Source organism: Mesocricetus auratus, unplaced genomic scaffold (assembly GCF_017639785.1).
Source record: "Mesocricetus auratus isolate SY011 unplaced genomic scaffold, BCM_Maur_2.0 Super-Scaffold_100030, whole genome shotgun sequence".
NCBI classification, from domain to species: domain Eukaryota; kingdom Metazoa; phylum Chordata; class Mammalia; order Rodentia; family Cricetidae; genus Mesocricetus; species Mesocricetus auratus.
In genome coordinates this window covers 4,304,658-4,321,060 of record NW_024429211.1, presented here as the reverse complement: position 1 = coordinate 4,321,060, position 16,403 = coordinate 4,304,658, and the positions used below count along the sequence as shown (strand labels likewise).

General features: G+C 38.4%; 6 non-coding genes across 6 annotated transcripts; all 6 read right to left on the bottom strand.

Annotated features, from left to right (window-relative positions):
- Positions 1-355: 355 nt before the first annotated feature.
- LOC121134965 lies at positions 356-434 on the bottom strand. Its single transcript, XR_005872167.1, has one exon. It is a non-coding gene; the product is annotated as a small nucleolar RNA SNORD115 (small nucleolar RNA).
- A 2,359-nt stretch (positions 435-2,793) lies between these two features.
- On the bottom strand, positions 2,794-2,870 carry LOC121134920. The gene has a single exon (XR_005872126.1). It is a non-coding gene; the product is annotated as a small nucleolar RNA SNORD115 (small nucleolar RNA).
- Positions 2,871-3,593: 723 nt separating this feature from the next.
- On the bottom strand, positions 3,594-3,672 carry LOC121134839. Its single transcript, XR_005872048.1, has one exon. It is a non-coding gene; the product is annotated as a small nucleolar RNA SNORD115 (small nucleolar RNA).
- A 2,621-nt stretch (positions 3,673-6,293) lies between these two features.
- Positions 6,294-6,371, bottom strand: LOC121134931. Its single transcript, XR_005872137.1, has one exon. It is a non-coding gene; the product is annotated as a small nucleolar RNA SNORD115 (small nucleolar RNA).
- Positions 6,372-11,753: 5,382 nt separating this feature from the next.
- LOC121135039 lies at positions 11,754-11,819 on the bottom strand. Its single transcript, XR_005872232.1, has one exon. It is a non-coding gene; the product is annotated as a small nucleolar RNA SNORD109A (small nucleolar RNA).
- Positions 11,820-14,753: 2,934 nt separating this feature from the next.
- Positions 14,754-14,819, bottom strand: LOC121135041. The gene has a single exon (XR_005872234.1). It is a non-coding gene; the product is annotated as a small nucleolar RNA SNORD109A (small nucleolar RNA).
- Between the last annotated feature and the right edge of the window lie 1,584 nt (positions 14,820-16,403).

The following is a 16,403-nucleotide window of genomic DNA, read 5'->3' as shown; positions in this document are numbered from 1 at the left end:
TCTAATGTTTGAAGGCAAGGATCAAAAAGATTATGAGGCACTTAACCTGATGTTTCCACTTACCTGAAGGTGAAATGACTTGAGGCATAAGGTCTGTATCCTGGATAACTGAAATGCTGAAGAAAAGAGATGAGATAGCCATGAGCAGAGTGCTTATGCCTTGCAGTACTGACATATATTTTTTCCCAACAAGTTCCTTCTGATGCAAGCTCGTTGCTTTCCTAAAGAAGAGCACCTAGACCACACAGGATTCCCCACAAAGGGAAACAATGCTGGGTCAATAAGGGCTTGTGCACTTTCCTATGAGAACGACCTGAGGAGACTATACCCAAATTTCTTCCCTATTCTTGACACTGGGATTCAGTGTAATGTTATTGAGTATGAATTTTTGTGTCATCAACTCTCTTAGAGACATTCATTTATAACCATATTCCTGTGACCTCAGAAGGCATACTACATCAGTGATTTCACAAGCAATTCCAATCTATGTTATGCAAAATGCTAGTGGAAAGAAATGGGATAAATAGATCCAGGATACCTACAATAACCATATAAATGAGAGAATTTCATGAGGCATCACCATCCCTAACTTCAATCTCTATTACAGAGCTATAGTCTTGGAAATATCATGGTATCAGCTGTAAAATTTACAGGAAGAATAATGTAATCGAATTGAACAACCTGAGATTAATCCACAAACATATAATCACCTGATTTTTAATAAAGAAGCTAAAATTATACAATGGAAACATTAAACCATCTTCAACAAACAATACTGGCATAACTGCATTTAGGCATTCAGGAGTCTGCAGATAGATCAATTTGTATCACCTTGCACAAAATTTAAGTCCAAAAGGATCAAAGATATAAACATAAATCCAACCACATTGAAACTCTTTGAAGAGCATTTGGGAGACCAATGAATTCATACAGGAGACAATTTCCTGAATATAACACAGTAGTACAATGTATGCTGGAGAGGATGTGAAGAGAGGGGCACACACTGCCACTGCTGGTGTGAGTGCCAATTCATACACCCACTTTGGAAATCAGTATGGAGATTCCTCAGGAAAAGGGGATTCAGTCTACCACAAGATACAGGAATGCCACCGTTAGGCATATAAACAAAAGCTTCAAATTCACACAATAAGGACAACAGTACCACTATGTTCATAATAGCATATTTGTGATTGCCAGAACCTGGAAACAACCTAGATGCCCCTCAACTGAGGAGAGGATAGAGAAAATGCTGTACATTCACACAATGAAATGCAACTCAGCAGAAAAAAACGGTGGAACCTTGACATTGGCAGGCAAATGATGGCAATAGAAGAAACTATCCTGATTTATGTAACCCAATCTCAAAAAGACAAACACGATATATACTCAATCATATATGGGTTTTAGATATGTATCAGGAAAAAGTCAGTCTGCAATTCCACTTACGGAGAGTGTGTGAAACAGAAAAGAAACTAAGGAGATATGCATGGTACACCAGAGAAGAGGAATGAGGCAAGATCTCCTGAACAGTTTGGGAACATGGCAGAAGATGGGGAGGAGTGGGAGATTTGAAGAAGAGAAAGTCTGAGAAGAGTAAGAAAGAGTTGGTAATTGGGAAAAGGAAGGCTGAGAGTGGGGTAAAGTAGAGGATAACAGGATTAGAAATACAATAATAGATGGAGTCATAAGTTTGAAGAGCGATTTGGCACCAGTGAAAACACTAGCGATCTAAAAGGGTGACACAAACAGGCAAGCAAAGTGATAGTGGAGAGACAACCTTAAATGTCCATTACTGATAATGAACTTGACATGCATCTTATATGCCATCCTATCACCTTCATTCAGTTACTGATGGAAGCAGAGGCAAATATCCACAGTTAAACACTGAACGGAAACTGTGGAACTGAGTTACAGGGAGAAAGGAACAATAAGCAAATTCGCAAAAAATGGGCTGGCAAAACCAGCAGAGACAGCTAATCTGAACAAGGCGGTAAGCTTGGACCCCACACTGACAGCTGGGAGGCCAGAATGGGACTTATCATACCCACTAGGTGTAAGATTCAGTGAGAATTCCTGGGCAACCAATTTCGCACTGGGCAGTAGATCAGTGATTTTCCTACTGAAAACATGAGGCTCTTTCTCAGCAGTAACAATCAACAAGGTAGATAGAAAGACACCCCAAGGCAGGGATTTCAAAATCATATTCAGCAATCACTGAGCTGTGCAATGGACAGGGCCTGAATGTCTGGACCCAATCAATGTGTCACACCTCCCTGAACAATCACTGCTCTGTTTCCCAGTATCTACTACTTGGAATTCTACAAAACAAGGCAGTTTCGATCAACGGTCTTTTCTCATAGGCTTAGTCCTAGGGAACTCCCAAAGGAAGGGAGACCACAAGTTCATTGCCTTAACTGTCACTGATTTCCAAGAATTTCATGCTTTCTAATGTTTGAATTCAGGGATAGAAAAGATATGAAGCACTTAATATGATCGTTCCAGTTACTTGAAGATGAAATGACTGGGGCACCAAGTGTGCATCCAGGATAACTGAAATGTAGAAGAAAAAGATGGACATGAGCAGAGTGCTTATGCCTTGCAACTTTGACATCTAGAGTTTGTGCCAACAAGTGCCTTTTGAGGCAGGATCAATGCTTTGCTAAAGAACAGAACCTAGACCTCACTGTATTCCCCACAAAGGGAAACAATGCTGTGTGAAGGAGGGCTTGTTAATTTGCCTATGAGAACGACCTGAGAAGACTAGGCCCACATTTCTTCCCTGTTATTTACCCTGTGACTCTGTGTCATGTTATTGAGTATGATTTTTATGTCATCACCTCTCTTAGTGACATTCATTGTCATCAGATTCCTGGGTCCTCAGAAGGCATAGCTATACCTGATAGGGGGAAAAACAGTGCTGCTTTCAGGATGACAAAGACTATCTAGAAGGTAGGTCTCAGTGAACTTCGGGCAAATGGTCAGGCAGCTTTAGGTTCCTTCAAATGATCATGCAGAATCAGTTTTCGTGGTCAAGAAAAAATTTGGGAAATCAAAATTTGACTCAATCCTTGTGTCCCACCTCCGCCAACAGTCACAGCTCTGATTCCTAATACCTATTAGTTGGAATTATACATGACAAGGCAGAGCAAATTACCGTTTTTGTCTCCTGGGCTTAGAACTTCAGGTTCCATAAAAGGAAGCAAGAGCACAAGTTCTGTGCCCCAAGTATCACAGGAATCTGAGAAGGTCATGGATTTTAATACTTGAAGGCAGAGATCCAAAAGAGATGAAGGCACTTAGCAGGATCATGCCTCTTACCTGAATAGCTCATGACTGGGGCGAATAATCAGGATGCTGGATCACTGAAATGCAGAAGGGAATAGAATGATGTGAGTAGAGTGCTTATGCCTGGCAGCCTTGATATATATAGTGTGCTTCAAAAAGTGCCTTCTGAGGCAGTCTGAGTGCTCATCTAAAGAAGAGCACCTATACCAGATAGGGAACCAATGCTGGGTGAATGAGGGCCTGTGTACTGCACTATGATAAAAGCCAGATGATACATGACCCTCATTTCTCCCTTTGTCCTTTAGCCTGGGCCTCAGCGTAATCCAAGTGAGCATGATTTTTATGTCATCACCTCTCTTCATGACATTGGTTTGTCATCATAGACCCGTGTCCTCAGAAGGCATAGGTATACCTGATAGTGGCACACAAACTGTACTGCTTACCAGGATGACAAAGACCATCCAGCAGGTAGATCTTGGTGAGCTTCCGGCAAATGGTTTGCTGGCATTAGTCTCCTGAAAGGGATCAAACAGATTTAGTCTTCTTAGTCAAGGAAAGATTTGGGGTGCCAAAATGGGAGGTTACTTTCAGTAGAATCACAATCCCATACTTTGGAACACCCAAACTCTCCAGCACTATAATTAGTGGCAATTGCTAATCTCGGCCATGGGGGAGATAATGAAACATTATAATAGTGGTTTCCTGTTTGCCACCCTTAGACAAGTTTAAACCTTCACTTGTTTCACATTCATCATCACTAACTGCATTCATAGATTTGGTGACAGACAATTGTGAAGGCGTGCTATAGGTCTGGTGGAAACATTTTAGCATCTGATCATGCACTGTGTCATAAATTGTCCAACCTCTCCTCTGATGTTGTATAAACATCCCTATCCCAATCTCATTGAAATCACTTCCTCATCACCATCGTAAGATTCTTATCCTCAAGGTTATTTATTGCCAAAGCACTACACCTGAATACCTACACCTGAATCTTGGCCCATTCCATTTCACAAATGCCATGGAATACCTGGGAACTTGGGATGTCATGCATGTGTGTGAAATTCCAGGCCACTGGTGTGTAGTGAGTGGGTCTCCATAGGATTATAAGCCTGTGAATCTAGGCAAAGGGAGAGAATACCTGTTGATCTTTACACACTTACCTGAATGTGAAATGATTAGGGCACGAAGTCTGCATCCTGGAACACTGAAATGCAGAATAAAGAGATTGACATTAGTAGATCACTAAGGCTTGCCTGAATTGACATACATAGCTTTCCTGCTATAGTGCCTTCTTAGGCAGGCTGAGTGCTCCTCTAAGAAGATTACAAGAAACTCACATGATTCCCCAGACAGGGAAACAATGCTGGGTGAATGAGGGGCCTGTGTACTGCACCACTATAAAGGCATGAGGATACTACGCCCCACTTTCTCACCAGTCCATTAGCCTGGGCTTCAGAATAACAATTTTAATAATGGTTTTTATATCACTTCTCTTCCTATCATTCGTTTGTCACTAAAGACCTGTGTCCTCAGAAGGGATAGCTATAACTGATAGTAGAACACAAATAGTGCTGCTTACTTAGATGAAAAATACCATGTAGTATTTAGGTCTCTGTGATCTTCAGAAAAATTGTCAGTGGGCATTAGACTCCTGCAATGTATCAAGCAGAATCTGTTCTCTCGTTAAAGGATAATTTTTCAATGCTAAAATATTATATCAGTGTCAGTGGAATTTGAACTCACAGTTTCTGAAGGTCCAAACACTCGAGCATGATAATTGGGGGCATTTGGTAATCAAATCCATGGAGGAGATAATGAAAAATTTTAATATTGGTTTACCTGTTAGCCATCCCTATACAAGTTTAACCCTTCACTTGTTTCAACTTCATCCACACTGCCTGAATTCATAGCATTAGCTTACTGATCATTTGGAAGGCATATTATAGATCTGTTGAAAGCATTTTAGCATCTGATCATGCACTGTGTCATAAAAGGTCCAACCTGTCATCTGCTGTAATTTGCACAGCACTATACCATTTCCTTTTTAAATGACTGCCTAATAACTATAGTAAGATGGGTATGCTGAGAATTCTTAATTTCCCAAGCACTGCCCAATTTCCTGATGCCTGCATGGAAAGGCAAGTTCATTAAACTTAAAGAAAGGAAAAGGAATCTGAGTTTGCCTAACTGATATGTTCATTAGTGCACTAGAACTTTGTGAGTTTCCGTCTACTTTATGAGCCACAGAGGAGTAACCAATTAGTCTCTCTCAGTTGATGGCCTGCAAGGTGGATATTCTTAAGTGCCATCTTTGGAAGTTTGGAGCATATCACCCTCCTGACTCAGCAAGAACATGAAGCACCTGCCCGCTCTGTATCAATCAGCAAGGGAGGTAGAAAGACACCCAAAGTCAGGAATTTCAAGTTCACATTCAGCTATACTGAGCTGGGCAACATTCAGGGCCTGAATGTCCTGAACCAATCATTGTGTCCCACTTCCCCCAATAGTCATTGTTCTGTTTCCAATACCTACTACTTTTAATTCTACAAGACAAGGCAATTTGAAATACCATCCTTTAATCATTTTATGCCTAGGGGAAGGGAGAGCACAAGTTCTGTGCTTTATGTGTCACTGGATTCATAGAATGTCAGGCTTTATAATATTGGAAGACAGAGATTCAAAATATTCTGAAGAATTTAACCTCATCTTTCCACTTACCTGAAGGTGAAATGACTGGGGCACCAAATCTGCATTCTTGATCAATGAAATGGAGATAGAAGATATGTAAATGAGCAGAATGCTGATACCAGCCAGCATTAACATACATAGGTTGCCCCAACAAGTGCATTCTGAAGCAGTCTCAGTGCTCTACTAATAAAGAGCACCTGGACCTCACAGGATTCCCTAGACAGGGAAACACTGCTGGGAGAATTTGGGCCTGTGCACTGGCCTGTGATAAATACTTGAGTAGATTAGGCCCTCCTTTCTATCCTGTCCTTTAGCCTGTGCCTCAACATAGGCCTCGTGTGCATGGTTTTTATGTCATCAACTCTCTTCATGACATTGGTTTGTCATCATAGTTCTGCATTCTCATAACTTGTAGCTATACCTGTTATTAGGGCACAAACAGTGCTACTTACCAGTCTGATGAAGACCACCCAGCAGGTATATCTCTGAAATCTTCAGACAAAAGTTCAGCCAACAGTAGATTCCTGTAAGGGATCAAGCGGAATCAATTTTCTTAGTCAAGGAAAAATTTGTCACGCTAATAGTTGTAAGTTAGTGGCAGCAGAATTGCAACGCACAGCTTCTGAAAGACCAATGTCTCAATCATGATAATTGGGGACAATTACTATTCAATACCATGGGGGAGATAATGACAAATTTTTATTTTGTTTACCTGTTTGCATCTCTAAACAATTTTAACCATTCACTTGTTCCACCATCATCGTCAAAGTTTGCATTCATTGCAGTAACTTGGGAGCATTGGGAAGGCAATTAAAGGTCTGCTGAAAACATTTTAGCATGTGTTCATATATTGTGTCTTACAAGGTCCAAGAAGACTCATCTGCTGATCTTTGTGCACTGCTACATCATTTTCCTGTGACATTTATGCCTAACCACCATTGTGGTATATATACCTTCAAGATTATTAATTGCAAAGCACCACCTAAGAAAATTAAATGGTATCTGCTGGTGCCTTACTAATATGTCCATTAGTGCACATTAACACTGTGAGTTTCCATCTGCCTTATGATCCCCAGAAAAGAATCCTAATGATCCCCCTTGAGTCCTTTGCCTGAATAGTGGACATTCCCCAGGGTACAAAAGGAGCATAATTTTTTGCAACATTAAATCTTGATAACTTGTCTGATCATGAGCCTCCTGAGGTTCACATTATATACCAATTTTCTGAAGAAGTACAGTAAAATGTTATCTCATTCTTTAAAGGTTAAATACATGTTTGAGTGCTTTTCTATACAAAGTATACTTAGAGTAACCCCTTTAACAGGCAAACAAAATAAATCATGAAAACTCTGAGACAACATGGTAAGAGTTGACAGACATGTAAATCAGAAAATTTTGAATATTAAACTAGGAATTCTTAGGATGCATTAATATTTATGATAGCATGTTTACATTGGAACTGAAAGATTATGATTGAGATTCCTAAAAGAGATATTACAAGATGCCACTGAAACAGCTGAGGTCTTTTGAATTAAGAAGCACAGAATGACTAATAATATTTGGTGACTACATCGGTGACTTCACAAGGAATTCCACACTATGTGACCTAGAATGCTAGTGGAAAGAAATGGGATAAATTGATCTGGGATAGCCTAAACCACCATGTACAATAAAGGAATTTCATGAGGCATCACCATCCCTAACTTCAAGGTCTATTCCAGAACTATAGTCTTGAAGGCATCATGGTATTATTAGAAAAATAGACAGGTAGAACAATGTAATCGAATTGAACATCCTGACATTGATCCACAAACCTATAATCACTGGATTTTTTAAATCATTTTTATTTTAATTTTAAATAGCTTGTTTTACATGCCAATCCCAGTTCCCTCCACCTCCCCGCCTCCCGCATTCCCCTTCCCCCCCCCCAGCCTCCCACCCTATTGCCAATTCCTTCCACATAGGGGATATCTAGACTCTGTCATTTCACTCTGGGTAGGGTCTAGGCATTCCCCTAAGAGTCCAGGCTGAGAGAGCATCCCTCTTTGTGCTATGGGCACACGATGACTGTTTGTATTCCAGGGATAGACACTGATCCACTGCTCAAGGCCCCATAGCTTGCCCAGGCCTTCTCACTGACACTCACATTAGGGGGGGGTCCAGATCAGTCCCATGTTAGCCTCCCCGCTGTCAGTCTGGGGTCCAAGAGATCTCCCTTGTTCAGATCAGCTGTCTCTGCTGGTTTTGCCAGCCCATTCTTTGCCAATTTGCTCATCACTCCTCTCTCTCTGCCCCTGGGTTCCTTGGGTTCAGTTAAGTTTTTAATTGTGTGTTTGCCTCTGCTTCCATCAGTCACTGGATAAAGGTTCCCAGATGGTTATAGACATCAAGTTCAAGAAGAGAAAGAGAGAGTAGTTCATGGGGGAACAGGAAGTTGAGTGGGTGGGGGTAGAATAGGGGGAAGAGGGAATCATAGGTTAGAAGACAGATCAGGCACCAGAGTTACCTCTAGTGATCTAAAGGGATAACACCAATTGGCAAGCTAAGTAATAGTGGAGAGACCAGCTCGAATGCCCATTCCTGATAATCACTGGATTTTTGATAAAAAAAATGAAAATTGTACATTGGAAAAAATAAACCATCTTCAACAAACGATACTGGCATAACTGTATATAGGCATGCAGAAGACTGCAGATAGATCCATGTGTAACACATTGTTCAAAACTTATGTCCAAAAGGATCAAAGATGTAAACCTAAATCCAACCAAACTGAAACTCTTCGAAGAGAAATTAGGAGATACTCTTCAATGAATTGGTACATGAAACTGCTTCCTGAATACAACACAGTAGTACCATTTATGCCAGAGAGGATGTGAAGAGAGGGACACACTGCCACTGTTTGTGGGAGTAACAATTCATACACCCATTTTGGAAATCAGTATGTACATCCCTCAGGAAAATGGGAATCAGTCTACCACAGGACCTAGGAATTCCACTCAATGGCATTTATCCAAAAGATTTAAATTCACACAACAAGGACATCAGTACCACTATGTTCATAATAGCATATTTGTAATTGCCAAAACCTGGAAACAACCCTGATGCCCCTCAACTGATGAGAAGATAGAGAAAATGCTGTACATTCGCACAATTGAGTATTATTCAGTAGAAAAAAATGGAATCTTGAAATTCGCAGACAAATGATGGCAATCTCAGCACCTCAAATGCCCATTTATATGCATCTGTTCCTGATCCAGAATTCTGAACTATTTGCTATGAATAGCCAAGGAGAACAGAGAATACACATTAATAATCGACATTTTTTATTCAAATGGCTATGCACACTGACAATGTACTCTTAGAGATTGCAATATCTGTTTTCTTTGCCTGTCACATTTTCTCTATCTTCTCATCAGTTGAGGGGCATCTGGGTTGTTTCCAGGAGAAGCAGTATGATTTCAAATGTCTTAATTACCTAAAAGCAGAAAATGTTAGATTGTGGTGGTTACAATAGTTTTACAAAATGACATCCACATAACTGGAGTCTTTTCAATGAAAAAGTACAGAGGGATCAGTAATATTTGTTGAACATTTCGGTGACTTGACAAGGGAATTCTAGACTCTGTAATTTGAATACCAATCGACTGAAAGGGATAGATGTGATCAACATTCTATGAATCAAAACATAAGTGCCAAGTCAGTGACATCACAGAAAATTTATTTTTGGTCCACTCATGTTATAGATCCTGTGGTTCTGAAATCTCCTGTCATTGTATGGAGGGACCTGCACAACAGACTAGGATTCAATGCTTGCCTCTCCCACCTGAATGTGAAGAGGACATTGAAATTCCCACCTGCAACTAATTAGAAGTAAAAAATATCACTGATGTAATTGTATCCTGACTCTTATTTCTAGCCTGAATTGCAGTGGTCGTCAAACACAGACAGGATATATCTTCTATAGCAAAGTTTTGATTGTTGTTACTTCTTCTATACCTGACTTAAGATTTTATGGAGAATGTATTAAGAGAAATAATGGCAGATGTTGTTTGTGGTTTTTATGTTAATATAAGGATAATTCATGAAAATGACTAGCTCCTTGCTGAGTTCTTTCAGGATTGCTAAATGCTGTACATACAGAAGAATGTAATAGTCCATGGAATTAACCTGTATTTGTTATCAAAAAAGTCTAGGATTTGGAAAGTGGATACTTATATGAAAGCTATCATCCTGGTAATTAAGCCTATGGGCACTCGAAATCCTGGGTTACAACTACCTTTTCTAATATCCAAGGATTGGACAATTGTAGTTATAGATTGAAAAGATTGCTTCTTTATTATATCACTACAAGATAAACAGAGAAAAGTTTTCTTCACAGTACCTACCTATGACAATTCTAAACCAGTGGAGAGATTTCTGTGGAAGGTGTTGCAAAAGGAATGTTAAATAGCCTGACTTTCTTCCAGTATTTTGTGCAAAACCTTTGGAAATCATTCATAAACAAGTTAATATATCATTATATGGATGACATATTACTGTCTGATTCAAATTAATGTACTTTGGAAAAGATGTTAGAAGCAGTAAAGTAAACTTTGCCTCACTGGGGATGAAAAATTACCACAAAAATATAATGAGGACATACCATTAATTATTTAGGTTATGAAATGGACTCACAGAAAATTAGACTGCTGAAAATACAGATCAGAAGAGATCGTTACAAGACTCTTAATGATCTTCGAAAACTACTTGGAGAAATCGTTCAACCACAGACAATTATCAGAGAAATGCATGATTTAAAACACCCGAATATGGCCTTAAATTGAGACAAAGACCTAATTAGTTGAAGAATACTATCTGCTGAGGCTGAAAAGAATGAGAATGTGTTATAAACAAATACTAGAAACACATTTGGACCATGTGCATTCTGGTTATTTTACCATCTAGACAATGCTGCACAGGAATGTTAATGCACAGGAAGGAAAGCATACTTGAATGGGTATTCCTTCCACATAAACAGAATTAAAAACTAGTAATGTATAAAGAAATGTTCTCTGATGTGATATTAAAAGATAAGTTAAGGCTTTTTCAACTTACTGGAAGAGACCCAGCCAATATTATTGTATCTTAAAGTAATGAAGAAATTTTCTCCTAATGGAAGGATAATGAATAAAGGCTGACAGCCTGCAGTAACTTTTGGGGGAAAATAGTAACAATAATACCAAAACAGAGAGAATCAAATTCATAAATAAACAATTTGGATTCTTCTGCATATGTTGAGAAAATACCTATTTTTGGAGTTCTTTCATTCTACACTGATGCAAAAAATCAAGTAAGGCAAATAAGAAACCACGAAATATAAGTAAAGTAGTTCAATGTGCTTACAGTTCTGTATATAGGGCAGAGCTATACATCATTCTCATTGTATTTAAAAGCTTTACACAGCCTCTCAATTTAGTTGTATATTCTCAATATAAAGAGAGTTATCTTACACTTTGAGGTTGCAGAATTTGTTTATGATGGAACAAAATTAACCTCATTGTTCTCCAATTAGAGGAAAACATCAGATATAGAACTCATCTAATATATGTATACGATACATCAAATCCCATATTTACCTTGGTTGCCAGTTTTCTATTGTATGTGCTTGCCACAAAAAAACATTACTTGTACCCTCATCAAGTGTGGTGTTTATCTTTACAATAAACTGTCATCCTTCAAAACAGAAAAGTACTAGTCATATTTGGAAACATCACTGTTGTCAAGGTGACCAGTTTTCTGGACCTCTTATTGACATTTGTATGAGTCAATCCCCGCCTTCAGAGACTTGTTCTCATCAATGACTCAGGCAAGCCCTCTCTTAACACATGAGTCTCTCCAATGCTGCAGGAAGAGCTACTCACATTGACTTTGAAATGGATGGTAAGGACTGTGCAGCTGGCTTGTTGCTCAGCTTCTGATCTAACTTACTGAACCACATATAGAATGGTCTCCTTCCGCATAAACCATATACACATTGAAAAGTTATCAATGTTCAATATGCCAGAATTAATTATTAAAAAGGGAAAATTTCACTGAGCTTGATGGGCTCAATTTGTGAACTGAAGTGGATAAATTACTAAGAAAAAGAACACATCAAAAATGACAAAGGTCATCCTCTATAAATTTTAAGGGGCATTCCATTTTTTGGATTTTATGAAAATATATTTACCATGATATGCTTACTACATTTTTCTTCCTCCTCTTCCTGATCTCCCCTATGATTTCATCCTCATCTCCACACATAATCAATGAATATGTGCTGTGATTCACAATCCAATACGGATTTTCTATTTTGTCAGGTAACAGTCAAAACCTTTTAGAATCATGCAGTGTGTATTCAAATGCCATCACTTCCTCAGTGTGTACATGATAAGTAGTGCCTACAGTTATATCAGAAGCATTTTAAGTGCAGGCTTTTGGTGTGGGTGTTTCTGTCTCAATGGGGTCTTTCTATGATAACTACCACTATTTATACTCCTCTACATTTCCAAAAGTTCAATTGTAAGTCTCCCTAAATAGAAAAGTTCATTTTTTACATTACTTCTCACTAATAAGTCTTGTCATGTGCCTCCTGAGGTTAACCCTATGCTCTAGTTTTGTGAAAAAGGGCAGTAACATGTTTACACATGGCTTGAATATTAGTTTTGAATGCTTTCCCATAAAAAACAGGCAAAGATATCATATAGTGAAAACTCTGAGATTACATTGTCAGAGGTCACAGCCAGAAAAATGAGAAAAGTTTAATATTAATGTCTGTTCTCCAATCTCAGTGGCAATTCATAGTGAATGGTACCCCTTGTATTTCTCACAATTGTGGAGTAGCAACAGATGGGGAAAATGGGCTTCTGAGTAACCAAGTTTTAAGACGAATGAAGTAGGAAAACATGAGAAGCATTTAGATATAAGATGTCTAATTTACCTAATAGAAGAAAAAATGAGATTGAGGTGGTTAAAGGAGATTTTACAAAATGATTTTCCCACAACCGGGGTCTTCACATTAAACAACCATAGAGGAATAAGGAATATTTGGTGACCTTTTAGTGAATTAACAAAACAATTCCATGCTGTGTGAACTTGAATGCCAGTGGGCTGAAATGGAATAAATGTGCTCTACATTGCACGGATCAAAATATATTGCAATTCACGAAAATGGTAGCAAAAATTTCCTTGGACATGTGAAGTCATAGATCCCATCTTTTACATCACCTGTCATAATAAGCAGGTAACTACACAACATAATATGATTCAATGCTTACCTCTCCTGCCTGAAGTGTGAAAGGCCTTTGCAATTCCAACTTGCAACAAAAGAGAAATGAAAAAATGTCACAGATGGAATTGTGTCCTACCATGAACTGGTTGAAGAGGTGGTTCTCAAATACAGACCGGTTATGGCATGTATACCAAAGAAGTTAGTTGTGAATTCTTCTATACCAGGATGTAAGATCATAATGAGAATGTGTTCAGTGAAAGAATATCAGATGTTCTTTCTGATATTTATGTCAATATTACGATAATCCAGGAAAGGCAAAAGTACTTTGTTGTGTACAATCATGGGTTTTATTGCTTGGGGGAGGATTCATTCCTTACATAGCAACAGTTTTTAGATGCCCTTCCTAACACTGATATTTCCAGCAACCTAGAATTCCCTTCATAGATTCTGTGTGAGAACTGGGTACATTACCACTATGCTAGGACCAGTTTCTCTAATTAGTTTCATTTTCATTAAACATTTTTGGATACAGGTATCCATTCAATATATGTGAGAACTCTTACAGACTTCATTTTATGGTATCTCAGGGAAATAAAAAAATGCTGTTTGATCTTCATTTGCATGGATCACAATGATTCTGAGTACAGCGTTTGTGGTTCATCAGCGGAGCACTTGAGAACTTGAGCATTTCTGTTTCTGTCTCTAAGGTCTGTGTGCAACTACCTAGCTCTTGCTGTTCTCATTGGAGTGTTTTGAGGAGGCATGGATCTTAGTGACGTGCTTGGCGCAAGTTGGAATTGTATCTGTTTGTTATCTATGAGGTTTCTGAATGGAACATGCTCCTCACTAAACAAACATGTTATAAAAAACCTTAACATCATTCTTTACAAGTCGGTTGTCAAATACTACTCTTGTGACTTATGCCGCATCATCAAACAAGTACAATATAATCCATATGTTACCATGATAGTAAGATGTTGGTGCTGATTCAGTCAGAATGTGTAATTGAATTAATGTGCTGTCTGGATGGTGAGATGACCATTGCCATCCAGATTTATTTAGTTTAATGTACTGAAAAGCAATGATTCTCACAACATAGTAAATTATCTCCCTTTGCTGGTAATTGGGGACAAGAAGAATAGACTGCATGCTACAAAATTCTCGGTAATGTTGGCAGGATTCCTACATATTATTCATCTCCTTTCCACTATATAGGAATGTCACAGGACCGGGACTGTGTGATGCTCAGTGATGATTTCACTGCTTCCACAACTTTTATTTCTTTCTGAGAAGTTGGCATCAGTCAATGGCTTAAAAACGTGGATGTAAGTTGGTTGCTGTTAGTGTTATAGTTAGTATTACACAATATCATGTATCAAATAATACAAAATATTTGCACTACAAAGAAATATTTCCCTTAAATTTGTGTTGACAAAGCCAGTCTACACTGATACCTGTTACACTTCAAATGAGAAGTGTACCAGACACACTTGCAAAACATCAGTGTTGTAAATAAGACTTCCCATCTGGAACTAAGATTGGCATAGTCATTAGTCAATCGCCATCCTCAGAGCCTTGTTCCCATCATCGATCAATGATATTCTTACTATATTTTTCTTCCTCCTCCTCCTGATCTCCCCTGTTTACATGATGATCTCCCACATTAACCACTGAATTTGTCCTGTGCTTCACAATCCAGTATGGATTTTGCATTTGTCAGGTAACAGTCAAAACTTTGTAGAATCATGCAGTGTGTAATCAAATGCCATCAATTCATGGGTTTGTATATGATAAGTAATGCCTACCGTAATATCAGAAGCACTTTAAGAGAAGGCCTTTTGTTGTGTTTTTCTCCCTGGATGACGTCTTTCTATGCTAAATTACCAAATTTAATACTCCTCTAAATTTCCAAAAGTTCACTTGAGGTTCTCCCTAAGTAGACATCGTAATTTTTACTAATATATCTGATCATGGGACACCTGAATTTAACCTTATACTCATACTTTGTGAAAAAGTAAAGTAAAAGTTTACCACATGATTTAAATGCTTAAATAGAAGTTTTGAATGCTTTCCCAGATAAACAAGCAAATAAATAAGTTATTGAAAACTCTGAGAATACATTGTCAGGTATCACAACTAGATCAATCAGAAAAAAATGAATAATGATGTGTATTCTCCATTCTCCCAGGCTATTCATAGGGAATGATCCCCTTTGTATTTCTCAGAATTCTGTAGCAGCAACAGATGCTAAGAAATGGGCTTATGATGAGTTTTAAGAAGAATGACGTAAGAAAACAAGAGAGGAATTGAGATATAAGAAGTCTAACTTACCTTAGAGCAGAAACTTGAGACTGAGGTGGTTAAAGGAGACTTTACAATGCCTTTCACACAACTGGGTTCTTTTCTTTGATAAAGCGCAGAGGGATATAGGCAATTTGGTGACCTTTTAGGTGACTTGAAAATGGAATTCCATGGTATGTGAACTTGAATAAAAATGGGTTGAAATGGGATAAATGTGATTCATATTTCACGAATCAGAACCTGAGTGCCTAGACAGGAAAATCATAGCCAATATATCCTTGGACCTCTGAAGTCATATATCCCGAGGTTTGAAATCACCAGTCATAGAAAGAAGTACCTACACAACAAAATAGGATTCAATGCTTACCTCATCCTGCCAGGAGGGGAAAAGCACAATGCAACTTCAAAGTGCAAGAAAATAGGAATGAAATTATGTCATGGATGGAATTGTATCCTGACTGCTAAGTCTAGCATGACTGGTAGAGAAAGTAGTTCTCAAACACAGACATGTTACGACATCTATGCGAAAGATGTAAGTTTTGAATTCTTCTATACCTGGATGTAAGCTCATAATGAGAATGTCTTCAGAGAAAGGATCTCAGGTGTTCTTTTTGATATTTATGTCATTATTAAGATAATTCTGGAAAGGCAAAACTTCTTTGGCAAGTATAGTCATGAGTTTTATTCCTTCGGGTAGTGCTGAAATCTTACACAGCAAAGGTGTTTCAGATCCCCTTCCAAACATAGATATTTTCCAGAATATCTGGCAGCTGCACTTGTAAATGAGATGGTAAACTTCTTTTCTCTGAAAGAAAGGCATTTTCTATAAGAACATGAGGAGCACACTGCAACCTTGAATTTAATTGATGGTTTCTGT